Raw genomic sequence first — 17,161 nt, 5'->3', positions numbered from 1 at the left:
TACTATCTCCTTAGTTATTCTGGGCTGTGTTTCCTCTGCTGAATCATTTGCTCCAAATTCTTCAGGTCGGGCATTGTTTTCTTTATTGGAGAAGACTGAGGCAAAGAAGGCATTGAGGAGTTCAGCCCTTTCTGTGTCCCCTGTTTGCATTACACCATCCTCTCCTCTGAGTGACCCCACTGTTTCTTTGTTCTTCCTTTTGCTATGAACATACCCATAAAAGCCTTTTTTGTTGCTTTTAACCTCTCTAGCAAGCCTGAGTTCATTGTGTGCTTTAGCTTTTCTGACTTTGTGTCTACACGTGCTGGCTATTTGTTTGAATTCCTCTTTGGTGGTTTCCCCCCTTTTCCATTTTTTGTACACATCCTTTTTTAATCTTAACTCAGTTAAAAGTTCTTTAGATAGCCACCCTGGCTTCTTTAGGCACCTTCCATGTTTCCGTCTCATTGGTATTGCCTGAAGTTGTGCTTTTACTATCTCCCTCTTAACAAACTCCCAGCCATCATGAACTCTCTTTCCTTTTAATATTACTGTCCATGGGATCTCACCCAGCATTTCCCTAAGTTTTATAAAGTCGGCTTTCCTAAAGTCAAGAAATTGAGTCCTAGTATGCTTTTAATACTCTTGGATGCAGTTCATCTGGCCCTGGAGACTTGAATACATCTAAACTAGGACGCAGGTGGCGCTGTGGGTTAAAGCCTCAGCACCTAGGACTTGCCGATCGAAAGGTCGGCGGTTTGAATCCCTGTGGCGGGGTGCGCTCCCGCTGCTCGGTCCCAGCGCCTGCCAACCTAGCAGTTCGAAAGCACCTCCGGGTGCAAGTAGATAAATAGGGACCGCTTACCAGCGGGAAGGTAAACGGCGTTTCCGTGTGCAGCTCTGGCTCGCCAGAGCAGCGATGTCACGCTGGCCACGTGACCCGGAAGTGTCTCCGGACAGCGCTGGCCCCTGGCCTCTTGAGTGAGATGGGCGCACAACCCCAGAGTCTGTCAAGACTGGCCCGTACGGGCAGGGGTACCTTTACCTTTACCTTTTATGCTTGGCTGTTCCTTTCCGCTGTATAGTAAACTTCAGAAGAGCATGATCACTCGCGCCTAATGTTCCTTCCACTTCTACCCCACTAACCAGGTCATCAACATTGGTTAGGACCAGATCTAAAATGGCTGTTCCTCTTGTTGCTTCTCCCACTTTCTGGACAATGAAGTTGTCTGCAAGGCCAGTGAGGAATCTGTTTGACCTTATGCTCTTGGCTGAGTTTGACATCCAGCAAATATCCGGGTAATTGAAGTCCCCCATTACTACTATCTCCCTTCCTTTTGCATGCTTGGCCATCTGTTCCAGGAAGGCATCATCTATGTCCTCCGTTTGGCTTGGGGATCTATAGTAAACTCCCACAATGAGGTCCCTGTTATTCTTTTCTCCCTTAATTTTGACCCAAATGCTCTCACTTTGGCTTTGAGGTTCTAAATCTTGGATCTCTTCACAGGTATACACATCCCTGACATATAACGCCACTCTTCCTCCTTTCTTGTCTGGTCTGTTTCTCTGAAATAGATTGTAACCCTCCATTATTACATTCCAGTCGTGGGACTTATCCCACCAGGTTTCAGTGATGCCTATTATGTCATATTTAGTTTGCTGTACCAAGAGCTCAAGCTCATCTTGTTTATTACCCATGCTTTGCGCATTAGTGTACAGACATTGAAGTCCATTAATCATTCCCCCGTGTCTCTTATTTCCGTGTCATTTCGAATGTGGGGGCCACATGTGTGTGTGGATTTATTTCTTTAAGTATGGAAGTTCAATTGGAATTCCTTTTTAGAGGACATCTAATGAAACTCGTTTTGCTCTGAAGTCACATTAAATTTGGAATAAAAGAGAAGGAATCAAAACTCTGAGCCAGTTCTGCTATGTTTATTTTAATACCAAAAGGCCTAATAGATTTGAACTTTATATTTCTGTTTGCCCCCTGAGGTCTTTCTACGTGAGCTGCTAAATTCTTGAGGAAAGACTTCCTCAAGTAAATAAATAATTAATGCAACTGGCGATTTCTTCCCGGCTGCCTCATGTGCAATTCCAGTAAAGTGATGATTTACAATTCTTGGAGTCTGTGAGTATTTGTGCAGAGTCCTTAGGGGTTGTGCGACTGAGACTCTACAGACTGTAAACAATTTATAAAGCTGTTGGCGAGTCGTATTTATGGAGATCTTGAGCCCTGTAAAACAGGTGGCTTTCTACATACAAATAGATTTAGAAAGGAACCAGCTTTTCTGCAGGTTGTCTGTGTGTATGTTTGTGTCCGGTTTTTACACAAGCTGTTTTGTGGTTGAGTATTCTTGATTCCACAGTTGTCTGCAAATGGTAAAGAGAATGTTATGTGGCCAAATCTAAGTTTTTTGGGAAGACAAAATCCAGCATGCAGATAGAAAACTGCTTCATCCCTTGGATGATGGTAAAGAAAGTCCTAGAAGTAGCTTTATATTATTATTTTTCAAGGATAATTTCATCAAACAAGACAAGCAAAACAGCTTTTAAAGGCAGGATACCTGTGGGCATGCAGGAAATGGAGTCCCAGTAAGTAGATACATATAGGATAGCTTTATATGCACTAGCAATGGGAAAATTACTTTTGATTGCCAAGGGTGGTGGTGGTGGTGGTTGTTTTAATCAAAACCATCTTGGGAGCTTTATAACTTTAAGTTCTGACAATTTTGCATTTCTGAGAATCTGTGGGCAGTGGTGGAGCTTCATGCTCCGACACCGGGGGGCGGAGCAGGCAGGGGCATGGCGTGGCATGTGTCCTTGGGGTGTGATGTGCCGCCTGTAGGGGCGTGGTGCACATCCTGGGAGTGTGGCATGCCGCCCGTAGGGACGTGGTGCCCAGCGGGGTGGAGTGGCAGCCGCGATGGCACCCCACCAGGATTGCGCTACTGGGGGCAGTATGCTCCCCCCCCCACTTATGCAGCTTGCCAGACAGAATAATACCCCGTCACCTCTGCCTGCAACTGTTTTGGGTGTCGTTGCCCCCCCAATTAATGGGAGGGCTCATTAGATTACCTTCTCTGCGATGTGTGAGAGTTATATTAAAGCAATCCAAGTTGGTGTTTGTTACTGCTACCAGTGAAGAGCCATGCATCTAATTTGCATGTGTTCTTTGTTCTAGAAACAATTAATATAATTTCTGTTGGAATGCAACGCTTCTCAGGTGGCATGTGTTGCTGCTCAGACTATTTTCCAGGGTCTAACTATTAAAAGACATCTGCTAGGCCCCGGTCTCCCTTTCTGTGGTTTCTTATATTTAAATCAGACGGTCCTTCAGTTAGAGTACTCCTTCAAACAAAGGCTTGTCCTCTGCAAAGTAGGACACATGGCCGCCTGAGCTAGGCATCACAACAGCCAAAAAAAGAAATGTTTGACATTTGTCCCAACAGCAAATCCTGTCTGCAGGTGGGGATGTGTTTTGCTCATTTGCATTTAAAGAGTCGCTGCTGCTTTCTGCTTCGAATGGTGTGAAGCACTGGTTTTGAAACATTTCCCATGAAACCTGTTGGATGGTGAATTAACAACAACAGCAAAACAACCACAATAGCAGCAGGATATGTGTACATCTGATCACAAGCCAGGCTCCAGTCTTCCAACAGTCTTCTTTATGGCTTAAAGTTGCCAAGTTAAGTCAGAGCCAATACCAACCAATCAGCGATATCAGTGAGGCTGCTCCTTCACGGTATTTTCCAGTAGCTGAGCAGATAAACAAGAGACAAAATTTGTATAAATACAGAAGATTGGAAGCTCACAGAAGGAATCTCTGGATATCCAGTGAATGCAGATTTGTTTATAGGACATATGTTTATAATCTATAGCTGCATCCACATAATAAATTGCATTTGTGAAAGTATGCATTATGGAAAACTGAGGTTCTCTGGTTTAGTATTAAGCAATATAATTCTTCACTCCCCTTCTTAGTCTCTTAAGATGCATTCATCACATTGTAGAAGGAAAATCAAACTTGCTTTGTGTCAGAATGCTGTTCGAAATTGATATTGAATTTATGTGAAAACACAATATAGAATTGTTGCCTATCCATTAAACCAATGTTGCTCAATGGACACTTCTATTGGTTCACTCTTCCATTAGAGATGAATCACATTTCGTTTCGTTTCGTTTTGCAGTGGCCAAGGTGTGTGTTTTCCTTTAACAATCAACTTCACTGTACTGAAAGCAATCTGAAGAAAGTCAGGAATCAGGAAGAGGTGTCATATTGAAAGTGTTTAATTGTTAACTTAAAACAACAACAACAAAACATTCTGAAGCTTCCAGGTGAGGTATTGAGAATGCTTGATACAATGATATGTATAATTACATTTAAGATCAAAGACACATGTTCAGTGGACACGGGTGGTTCTGTGGGTTAAACCACAGAGCCTAGGGCTTGCTGATCAGAAGGTCGGCGATTCGAATCTCCACGACAGGGTGAGCGCCCATTGCTTGGTCCCAGCTCCAGTTCGAAAGCATGCAGTGCAAGTAGATAAATAGGTACCGCTCCGGCGGGAAGGTAAACGGCATTTCCATGCACTGCTCTGGTTTGCCAGAAGCAGCTTAGTCATGCTGGCCACATGACCTGGAAGCTGTACGCCAGCTCCCTCGGCCAGTAAAATGAGATGAGCGCTGCAACCCCAGAGCCGTCTGCAACTGGACCTAATGGTCAGGGGTCCCTTTACCTTTGCCTTTACACATGTTCAGTGCATCCTTGCCTTTAAGATGCACGTGTGTGTGTGTGTGTGTTTAAATGCAAATAGCAATTTCTGAGGAGGGTATCTGATTGTGGTTCGAGGACCCGACCCCGCGAAGTGAAATGAAGACACAAGGACACGTGATATAAGGTTAATGGGCTAGAAAAGGCCACAACTTTATTGATTACAGCAATGAAAAGGTATTGGCTTAGGCATTGGATCGAAACAAGTGGGTTTATTCACCAGTAGGTGGAGCCAGTTGATGCTGATCCAACTATAGGCTCACCTCCTGCTGTCACCGAGGGTCGTGCCATGGCCTCCCGCCAAGCAGGCATCGGACAGAATACACGACCGCCAGATTCCTTTAACGGAATACCCCTAAACATTGAAGGCATAGGCGATGGCCACACCTAGCACTTCGACACACCACAACACATTATTCCAATGCCTAACCTACCCACCAATACCACAAAAAGTTGTGACGATTGCTACGAGGTAGGCGAAAAAACCAAAAAGCCTAATGCCAAATGGAAAAACTCCTACCAGGCCCCCCGGACAACCAGGGCGACCAACCTAAGGTCCATAGCAAGGCCAATGACCTAGGCCCTAACTAAAAGGGAGTGGAGGGTGGGTGACTTGCCACGGGACGACGATGAGGAATGAGGCCAGGGAGAGGCTAGTGCTGCAGCAAAAGGCTGCTGAACACGCCCCCTCTGTGGCACCTGGTTGGATGGCCACAGGAGGGGGCGTGAGCACCAGCCAGGTGAGCTGGAGGCAGGGGGCAAATGCCCCCCTGCTGGGCGGTGCTCGGGCTCCCGCCCACAACCACTCCCCTCTCTTTCAGGGAGGAGAGTCTTTGTGGTTCGAGGACCCGACCCCGCGAAGTGAAATGAAGACACAAGGACACGTGATATAAGGTTAATGGGCTAGAAAAGGCCACAACTTTATTGATTACAGCAATGAAAAGGTATTGGCTTAGGCATTGGATCGAAACAAGTGGGTTTATTCACCAGTAGGTGGAGCCAGTTGATGCTGATCCAACTATAGGCTCACCTCCTGCTGTCACCGAGGGTCGTGCCATGGCCTCCCGCCAAGCAGGCATCGGACAGAATACACGACCGCCAGATTCCTTTAACGGAATACCCCTAAACATTGAAGGCATAGGCGATGGCCACACCTAGCACTTCGACACACCACAACACATTATTCCAATGCCTAACCACCACCCGAGCCGAAAGGCTCGCCGTGACAAACCCCAGGGCGGCAGCGGTGCCCCATAACAGCTGACTAGCAGCTGAGATTCAAAAGACGTTTCACAGCTCCATACATTCACAGGCAGGAAAATTTAAATACAGCAAGCACAGTGATACTGCAAGCACACAGGCGCACACACAGATCACCAGGGCGCTGAGGAACAGCACACACACATGCACACACAGAGTGGCTATCCACAGGTCGGAGGAGACAGCTAAATAATACAAATAAAAGGAAAGTAACCAGGCAGTGAAGAATACTGCACTGTGGCAAAAAACAAAGTCGCTAACCCAGCAACAAGTACCCAAAAGAAAAGGAGGACTTTAGGCAGTATAGTCGGGAGGCAGAGAACACTAGAAGTAAAGTCTTAAAGGGTAACGTAGAATTTCCGGAACTAAATAAGCTCAGCAGACGGAAACACTGTGAATAGGCTTTGGAAATCTAAATGAGAAAATAAGGAAGAATGAGAGGGAAGCATTAGGGAAATGCAAGGTACAGGCAAGGGGGTTAGCTTGGACAACAGCAACCACATGGCGAAAACTCCCTTTTAAAAAGTCCTCTTCAAAGTACAGGCTCCACGTGGTCGCTCAGCTGGGCACGTGGAAGAGGAGATCCTGATGAGATGACTTGCCACGGGACGACGATGAGGAATGAGGCCAGAGAGAGGCTAGTGCTGCAGCTGGAAAAAGGCATTGGAAAAAGGCTGCTGAACACGCCCCCTCTGTGGCACCTGGTTGGATGGCCACAGGAGGGGGCGTGAGCACCAGCCAGGTGAGCTGGAGGCAGGGGGCAAATGCCCCCCTGCTGGGCGGTGCTCGGGCTCCCGCCCACAACCACTCCCCTCTCTTTCAGGGAGGAGAGTCTTTATCAGAACATCAATATGTGAGGCATAGTATTTTATTCCTTTTCTATTCTTTTGTAATCACGACCATTAAAAAAAAATCCTTCAAAGCTGCTGTTTGCAGGAGTAGAAAAGTTCTGATTTGGTGCAGCTCTGGAGGAGTTAAATTTTATAAGGGACAAAGGGTTAAACTCCTGCTTGTTGCCTGCTTTATAACAGCAATTTTTAAGTTTTATCAGAGAAAAACATGTTCATAAAGGAAAATAATGGTTTGCTAAATATACTTTCCAAAGAGGCTTAGTTCTTTAGACATGGCTGTTAGAAAACCTACCATTAATTTTTAAATAATAATAATGTCTTTTTATTCTGATGCTGTTTTTTTTAGTAAAATGCTACTGACCCCATCATGCATCCTTTAACAGTGAATTTTCTATGGAAGAGCATGCCGTTAAAAAAGCAGGGATTTTTGTTTAGCACACCACATCTGCTTCAATCTTTGCAGCACAGATGAATGTGCTTTGTAGCACTGTGTCTCATCCTTTTGGGAATAGTATCTGAATTGTCCTGGTTATCTTGTAATCTTAAACATAAACCAAGTAATAGATGAGAAATCACACATAAAATTGGTGTGTCACATTAGTTAAGCTCCAAAGGACTCTCCATATCTCTGGACAGAAAGATTTGCGGTTTGATAATATGTGACTGTGTTTTTGTGTTTTGCTACTGCATTTCACATTGGATGAATTTTGAACATCCAGGTGCTCTTAACTATAACAGCAGAAAGAAAAGGAAAGGTGCGGGGGGGGGGGGGCTTAAGTGTAGCTGTTTTGGTTTCTGCTTCTCAAAACTGGACATGTCTGCAGTTAATTTACTTTAATGGAGGCAATCAGGATTTAAGTCTGCCACAATAAATGCAACCTGTATATACATATTGCATGAAACAGTGTTTTAAAAGATAGATGGTGGGGGGGGGGGCAAACATACCAATTTGGCGACTGAACATAAATACTTTGGGCCAAACTAGTGGTGATATTTTTCTTTGTTTCTAACATTCCACTTTTTCAACATGCAAATGCAGGAATAGGGCCGATAATTAATTGGAGCCTGCCTCTGAATTTGCTTTTACATTCGGAAGAAATTGCCCATTGGTGCCAGTAATGGATTCTCCCCTCCAACTTCTTTTCCAGGGGGAGCTCAACAGTACGCAGCACCGGCACCTTTTTGATTTGTTTTGTTAAAAAGTGTGACACTTAGTGTTAACAACTTCATGGTGAGTAAAGGCACCTATTTTTCTAGAAAATAAGGACTGCACACCCCAGAAAAACCCAAATTCCAGGTTCAAAATAGAGGTTTCCCCTAGAACAGCAGCATGAAGAAAAGGCTCAAATTTCTATTCATGCTTCCTCTGACCCTTCCACCAGGTGATGCATTTTGCATTAAACTAAACTAAGCCCCAGGCATAGGATGCAAAGGATCAATCTGAAATTCACAGCACTAAGAAGATTTTCCCATCTTGGCGATAAAGTCAAGAAAGGCAGCCGCAGAGACAAAACCCATATAGAAAAATATAGTTCTGTATCCCACAAGGATATCTAGTATGGAAATCTAGTTTTGCACACTGAGGGGGTCAGACTTTTCAGGAGTAGGGTGTTGATTCATGGTTTGTAGCTCTGACAGAACACTCTGCCGGGAATGTCACCTATGGAGCACAGGGATCTTGGCTAATGAAAAATGTCAGCCCACATAGAAAATAATTTGTAGACCATGAGCCAGAGTGTCATGTGAATCTGTGGCACATTATATGATGATTTGTTGTTGTTGTGAGGAAATTGGAATTAGAATTCTGGAGCATGGCTACTGTGTTTAACAAGAGTTGAGGTTTTGTCAAGATTAGTCAGAGGCATGTCTACAAATTGAACTAACGTATAAGACATGTGATATTGTCACATACTGTTATCGTATACAGATAGTAGAGGGGTTTTTTTTTAAAAAAAAGAATGTGACTACTAGATTTGCACGATAATATAGCTGTTTGCCTAGAAGTGTTAGAAATGTCTCTGGATTTCTTAAAAGTGATTAATTGCTTATTTATTACAAATATTTACAATCAGCCCTTCACCTGAAAGTCATCCCAAAACTTAAATATATGAACCTTGAACTAAAACCTCACTACAGAGCAAAAATCCAGCTTTGAATTTTGGCTTTCTCTCCACTTTCACACATTAATTCTGTGGTTTTTCTTCAGAAGCTCAATGGGGAGGAAGTATGCTTAGGTGGCAGCCTCAGTAATACTAAATTGTCACTCAGTGACTCACCTCAGCATAGTTACTATACTTTACATTTTAAAAAACTGTAAACAAGGAAGTGTCTCATATGCAAAAGTAACTCAACTATCTTTGATGCATTATTTATATGGGCTAATCTTTCTAAATCAAAATACTGAAGCAGTTAATAAGGACACCCTTGAATATAGATCAGCAGGTATCTTTGTTTTACCTTCCTCAGCTTGAGACACTTATGAACAGAGAGACTGCTGATAGGACAAAATCTTAAGTGTTTAGTCTTTAGGATACATGAATTGCTTACAGCCACATATTTTTTTAATTATGCCAAGGGTTGCATAGAGAGATCTAGAGACCTGATTTACATAGAAATGAGCCGCCACCATTAATCTAGCAATTTAAAACATGTGAAGTTAAAAAAACCCAAACTATTATTTTATATTACAAAATTAGTTGTTATGAAATAAGTTACCTTGGACACATATTTTTAAAGTTAGCACAGTGACTTACTCGGGCCTGTTAATTCCTGAGCTGTCAAAAGACACTTCTAGGAACATTTTGGGGCAACCAAGCCAAGACTCTTCTCCTCACCCCAACACCTTTAACATATTTTAGTGTTATTAATATCTTAAAGCTGATGTGGACTATTATTTTAGTCTCTGCTATAACAACAGCAGCAGCAGCAACAACAACAACAACTTCCCTAAACAGGCCTTTGCCAGTGTTGGAACTTTTTTTTATTTTTTTACCCCTAGGTGTTGTAACAGAACTTTTTTATGTATTCATATTTCTTGTGCTGAACTTATTTTATAAGACATTTTATTGTAGTAACTGCCCTTTGTGGAACATTATTTGGAGTACTAGATTGATAGATGACTAATAACGTGTAAATAATAAATAAGCAGTGATGGGCAAAGTGCAAGTATTGAACCATAGTGCTGGTTCTCTTGAATTCCTTTGTATTTTGTCTATCACTACGCTTCCACAATAATACAAAAGCTCAATTTTGATCTACTTATTCCTATAGTGGTTTCTGCAGCCTTGAAGTTGTTCTAGATTTTGTACATCCAGACTCTACCCTTGCTAACTGCTACTCTGCCTCCACTTTCCTGCAACATGTTGCCCTGTGCTGACAGAACGTCCAAATGCTGACCTTCCATTATTTCCCCCTCAGAGGTAATGAATATTTGCATTGCTTGTAGAATGCACTTTTTAATCTATTATATCTTGTGGTTACAAGAATTCCCCCTCCCAAATGGTTGCTGCTTTGAAACTAGGACCAAGTCTATTGAAACTGGTTCATTTGGGTGCTGATATAACATACTCAGTTGAAAAAGAAGCCATTAACGATAAATCTTTGTTACAAATAAAAATGTCACCACCACTGAATATTTAGAAGAAGAGCTGTGGAAGCTTAACAATCATCTAGTCATGATTAATATATTATCACTTTTTATTATGTGGTAAAAACATGGGATTATATTTGAAGCCATATTACTGTTATGAGCAATAAAAATGAATAGACTCTAAATCATCCACTTGCTACAATGTATTCTCTGCTCCAGTAAATAAATTATTTAAACAGGCTTGTGAAGATGGTGGAAATACCTTAGAGGAGAGAGGACTGTTCTGTTAGTTTGGGCTATATTTAATTTATATTCATAAATGTATGCATGGTCCATTCCTAAAGGTTCCAATTTGAAGCAGCGGCATGTGGTCAGTGGACTAGGGGGTCTAGGCTAGTCCCCTAAATGTTCATGGTTAATTAGAGTATTAATGTATTAAAAGCCTGGCACCTCCTTCCCAAAGCCCAGAAGCGTCTGCCTGGTTTAGGGACAGAGACAGGAAGCTCTGACAGGGTCCAAGAGTCCTTTTGCCACCTAGAGGTTCCCAGTTTCTTCCTGCAGTGTTTCAAAACCATTTGGAGAACTGTACTTCCAAAGCCATGTTTTTGCACATGGCTCAGTTTTATCTGCAATATAGCTTTCTTCTGTTCTTACATAGTTTGTAGGAAATTTTATTGAATGTGATCATTTGCATTTCTATTCAGGGAGGAATATGCACACTGCTGAATATTCCTCCCCCCACTATATTAAGCAGTATATTCTAAGTACATGATAAAGAAACAGCTAGCAATGTACAAATCTGACAATTTTAGTTTTTAATCTTCTTAACTTAAGTTCTGTTCTCCATATTTACATACCAGTGCACACCTTTCAAGAAAAAGTCCTCATGAAAATTCATCAGCAAATCCATCCCCCCCAGTGCTTTTTTTCTTTTAAAAAATGTTTATGGGTACTCTCATTTTCCTACTCATATTGAAATACTGTCCCTCAATGAGGCCAGAAACTTAGATTCACAAAATGTTTAGGGGTATGCATATCCTTGCATCCCTCCCAGAAACACACTCTCTCTCTCTCTCTCTCTCTCTCTCTCTCTCTCTCTCTCACACACACACACACACACACTATCATCTATCTATCATCTATCTATCTATCCATCATATTTCAAGGCTGAATAATGACATCAAACAATTCAGAGAAGTGCTAATTCCATATGTTGGTTGTGTTTGGGTTTGTACATTTTTTGGAAAGTGTGAATTAGGTAGATTTGCCTCTAAACATAAACTGAACTGAATTTCTTCCTCACATCTACAATCTGCACAACCTGTTTAGCACAGCTGTGGTTTCAAGATGTGAGTAGATGAGTAGGTGCACACACAGGCGCGCGCACACACACAGAGAGAGAGAGAGAGAGAGAGAGAGAGAGAGAATCAAAATCTCTGGACATTCTAGTTTCTTGAATTGCCAACAAAGCCTTCCATATCTACAGCACAATTCAGTATCCTGTTCTTTAATGAGGAAGAAGTTTGTGTTGCACAACATGTATGTTGATCAATCAACTATAAATCGATGTATGCTTGCTATTTTGGCTCTCACTAGTCCTTTCCTTCATTAAAAGTTCAAACCAATAACGATTTGTCCATCTTTCATGCCCTGTGCAGCCCCCCTACTGCTTCCCTGCATTTCCAAGTGACTGCATGGACTGGTGGTAACTCACATGGTTCTGCCAGCTTCCATCAATCATAACATCTCTATGCTGTACATACAAATAGATAATCATATCTCACACTCAGCAAATGATCTTTTAATTGCTGTGCTGCTTTCATTGTGGTATGTTTAATCTCTTTTCATGAAGAACGGTAGGCCAGAGAATAGGGAGATAGGAGGGAGCAATCATATCTGAAAACAATATGGCACTAGATGAAAATCTCTTTTTAAAAAAATGAGACATTCTGAAAGAATGAAATAAATGACTTTATAGCTGCCTTCAGGAAAAACTGGAACACTGCTACTGGAAAAAAAATTAATATGAAATATATTAACATTTTAGGCTTTGCTATAAAATTCTACCCAAAGTCATATAGGCTCCATATATCTTCAGCCATGATAACTAAAATATGACATTTTCTTTGGGTAACTTTTAGTATCTAACTGAACAAATATTTCTCGTAACTGAGGTAGAGAAATGCACCACAAAAGGATTTAATGTGCAAAACTTCTATGCAAATGCATTTTCTTAAGTTGAAAGAAGTCTACTCCTTTTCACATTAAGTACTTAAAAGAAAGGGTTTTTCTTTTTCTTTCATTCTTCTAAAGTACCTCAGAAGTGTGCATTGTTTAAGCTATTTTTTCTTAGGATATAATTTTATACCTTTTGAAACCACATAAGGGTTTTGATTGGTACCCTTACATTTAACAGCATTTGAAGGTACAACGACATCATTACCTTGAATTAAAGTACATGGACATCGGTCTACCAAGAACAGCTTGGCATTGTCCAAGGGGCCTACGGGGCAGCATTATGGTTGTTGTTGTTTATGTAAACATAATAAGGCTACAGTCCTACTTTCAGCATGGAAATAAGTGGAGTTGGATTCCATCAATATTGGAAAAATCAGAGTTACCCCACCCTGGTTGCAAAGGTTGATGTTAGTGCAAGTTCTTGAAGCATCTGCTATATCTTCTACATCAATCTCCTCCCCCATCAGTTCTAGTTCCTATGCTAGAGCCATGGCCGAGCAAGTATTGCTGTTGCCTCAAGAAAATGCTGTAGTTCTTCACAGAAGCACACACAAATACAAAAGATGGCCCAAATCGGTGCCAAGAAAACGGCTGTGCCCAAATGTCAATATCTGTTGATATTAACCTTCAACAGCTGGGCTCATGTCAAATTGATCGGAGCCAACCCCAGCGTTTATTACTACTTACATTGCAAGGACACAGAATGAGGTGACACAGTAATGAGTTGATACAAATGAGTTTTGTAACTTCTGTAGCACTACCAGACTTGAGAGAGGCAATAAGAAAAAAGCTATTATCTGCTTTTTGTAGCTGTTTTAATACGTTCCATTTGATTTAATGCAGCTGTTGGGGAAAATAGCAAAAGAAAATAGGTCACTGTGTATTTCCCCCCACTCCTTTGATAAATGAAATGATATTTACCTGGCTGTGCCACAAGAATGATATTTACTTTTGCTGATGAAGGAAAAGTAGAGATTTTTCCTGCTCTTAGCCACATTACAGTGTTCCACGAACATTTATATATTGGGGACAGTTTCACTATTATGGTAATTGTAAAAATGTTTGCAAATGCTCTTGGAAATATATGTTTTCTAATAAGTAGTTTGGCACATTATGGGAAAAATATATATACTTTACAATGATCTAGTCAGTACATAGATTGATATGTGGGTTTTTTATACCCAACATTTTCTTTTTTTAGATATTGTGTGTGAGATGTGCTTTAAATTAATGCACACTTTCATCAGCAAATTAGTAGTTATGGAGGGTTATTCATAAATTGTCAGTCACAAATCACCATGCTGACATGTGTCTATGCATGCAACATGTCTAAGATGTGATCCTGTTTGATAACTGGGGTATGTGCATATGTATATGTGGAAGTAAACACACTTGATCTAATCATGTTATGCTCCTGGCTAGTTGCCCAGGAAAGCATAAAGACAAGGAAAAGTTTCTTACAGTTCTTTTTTATTTCAAACTTTACAGAGTGAGGCTATAAAACCCAGGATCTTGGATAATAGCATTGTTCTGGGTGGATCTCCACCCCCGTCTCTCCCACTTCCTCATGCATTGTCATCATCCCGTCCTCTGTGGCTGCTGCTAAGTGCCCTCTGTCTCCAGACTCTTTGCTCTCCTACTTTTAAGGCCTGCTGAGTTCTGGGAGATAGTGGGTCTGGAATGCTTTCTAATGACAACATGTCAGCCAGCTGCTCTGGCTCTCCCATGATTTCTCAACTTTCCCCCTCATCTGCCTCTGCACTGTGACCTCCCTCAAACCCCTGTTGTAAATCTATACTGTCTTCCTCTTCCTCTTTCCTGGAAGGATCAGGATGGAGAGGCAGTCTTCACCACTCCTCCTCTTCTGCCCAGTCCCTGACAACCAGATCCAGGTTCTATTGGAGAAGACAGATTCTCTAAATCCATTTCAATTGAGATTCAGGTCTGGTTTTGGTGTGGAAACTGCCCTGATTGTCCTATACAATGCCATGTTTTGGGAGAGAGATTGAGGATTGTGATCCTGTTGATCCTCCTTGAACTGCCAGTTGATGTCAGTTCCATTGACTATGCTGTGGTGGTTCCACTCCTCTTTGGATTACCAGCTCCGGAAGGTAGTTCTTGTGGAGCACTGAGTGGTTTTATGCAGAGTTTTGAAGCACACTGTCATAAGTATGCTCGTGGCACACAACTCTATTTCTCCTTTTCATCTTCTGCAGCTGAAGCAGCTGAAGTGCTGAATCAGTGCTTGGAAGTAATAGTCGACTGGATGAGGGTAAATAAACTGAATCCAGGCCAGATTGAGATAAGGTTAGTGGGTGGTTCTTTTGTCCAACTATATGCTGTGCAACCTGCTCCAGATGAGTTGGTCACACTCTCTCTGCAACATCCCGCTCATCCTCGGACCTCAGAAGACTCCAGGAAGAGGGAGGGATGAAGATTGAGCAGCTACTCCAAATCTGTCAACCTAGAGTTGAATCTCTAGTTTACATTCCCACATTGCAGGTACTTGGACTAGATTACCCATGGGGTCCCTTCTAACTCTACAATGGTGTGATTCTATTATTCCTTTGGTGCCAAGAACACAGTTCATGGGCATCAACTTGCATTCTGATGGGAAGTGGAAATTTGGTGATTAAGACAGCTGAGCAGCACTAAACCCCAGCTGAGGGATAACGGGTGCAGGGAGAGAAAGAAAGAAGAAAGAGTCAAAGAACTCACGAGTGTTCATAATGCTGTGCAACACCACCTACATGTCTAGCCAGGATGGGGTGGGGAAAACCATTGCTCTCCACCACACTGATTCTGCTTGCACGACAAAGGAGAAGGTGTGAAAGAAAAGCCATGGTGGCCTAAGCTTGTTGCACATTTGTTTTGGCTTTCCTCCCTTCCTGCTTGGCTCATCAAAATGGGCACATGATGTTGTGGTTTTGGGGGATCAATGGATCTGATTCCAAAGACCCCTGAAGCTGACCCTGCTTGCTGACCCCTCAGATTTGCCACCTTGGGCATTAACTCTTTGTTTTTGGAGACACCTAAACCACTACATTTAACATGTTTACAGGTATCAAATCTAAGTCAATAGCAATTCACTGGTTTCCAGGTGAAGCACAAGGTGTTGGGTTCCCCACCACCTACCTGTTTCTTTACAGCCCTTACCTTTCCCCACTCATAGATATTGATCTGATCCATCTTTCTTTTTCTTTCTTTCTCTTTCTTTCTTTCTTTCTTTCTTTCTTTCACCTTCTATCTGCAAACTGAAAGCAATAAAGAAAAGGGAAAGAGGAAGGAGAATGGAGAAGTGAAAGGAAAGGAAAGGAAAGGAAGAGAAGAGAAGAGAAGGAAAACAGATTCCAAAACAAAGAAGATGCAGGGAGCTGCAATTGTAGCAACAATGAATAGGTTTCATGAATTGAATGTGTCAAAGTATAATCCTGCATTCCGGCAAATAAAGGGAGAAAATGAGCTTTTAAAAAGAAGCATTATGTTAATGGACACCTAATAAAAATGGCAAAATTAAATAATACCAGTGAAGGCACCCAGCCCTTGACAAATGTGTAACATGCAGTAATAATGAGAGACTTCTTAATAGAAAAGTGATGATTTTTCAGGGTTCCAATTACACCTAAAAATGTCACGCTTTTAGATCATTATTTTTCCTCCTTCAATCTCTGGGCATTAGACTGCTCATTTACTTACAATACTTAGCATATTAATCATTGCTCTCAGCCATTATTCCTTCATCATACTATGGATTTCCCTCCTCTCTAATGTCTTACACACTTAACTCTTCACTTTTTTATTTTTAAAAAGCTTTTCAACCACTTCCAAGATGTAGGTGGTTGTAAACTCAATTTGAAGGTGGTTTATCTTTTGATTAAATATAATTTCACACACTACATACATTTGTCAGGATGCAAGGACTGCGCCCTAACCTTGAAACAATTTTACGCCCCCCCCCCCCAAAAAAAATGCAGTCAGCTTATTCCAGGAAGGGAAATTCATATGCAGAAGCAGGCTTCTGTCGGGTTTGGAAAACTGTTTACAGAAATTGTGGATTGTGCCTGAACTGAGAACTGCTCTGTAGTAGTAGTCACACTCCTCACTTATCCTCATGTTCTTTCAGCCAATAAATGATGGAGTTAGGAATGTATGCCTGGGGATAGTGCTTTCAAAAACTTTTCTTTTTGGTGCAGGGGGTACTTAATGTCTACTCTTCTGGAATTCCAATCTCTTGTGGCAGTATAGCAAATTAGAAAAGGAATTATGCATGAACTATGAGGAACCTAGTTATTGTGGTGACGTTTTGACTGCATCTAATGATTGCAGTCATGGACAGAATGCTGACTCAGTACCATAATCTCTACCTGTTATATCTCTTCTTTGAACTTGCTAATGGACAGCTCGTATCAGTCAGAGGAAAGTAGCATGAAATAAATGTCTCCCAAACCGCACCCATCAAACCCTACACAT

Source organism: Podarcis gaigeae (genome assembly GCF_964106915.1).
Source record: "Podarcis gaigeae genome assembly, chromosome: 9".
Lineage (NCBI taxonomy): Eukaryota > Metazoa > Chordata > Lepidosauria > Squamata > Lacertidae > Podarcis > Podarcis gaigeae.
This window is presented reverse-complemented; position numbering follows the sequence as displayed.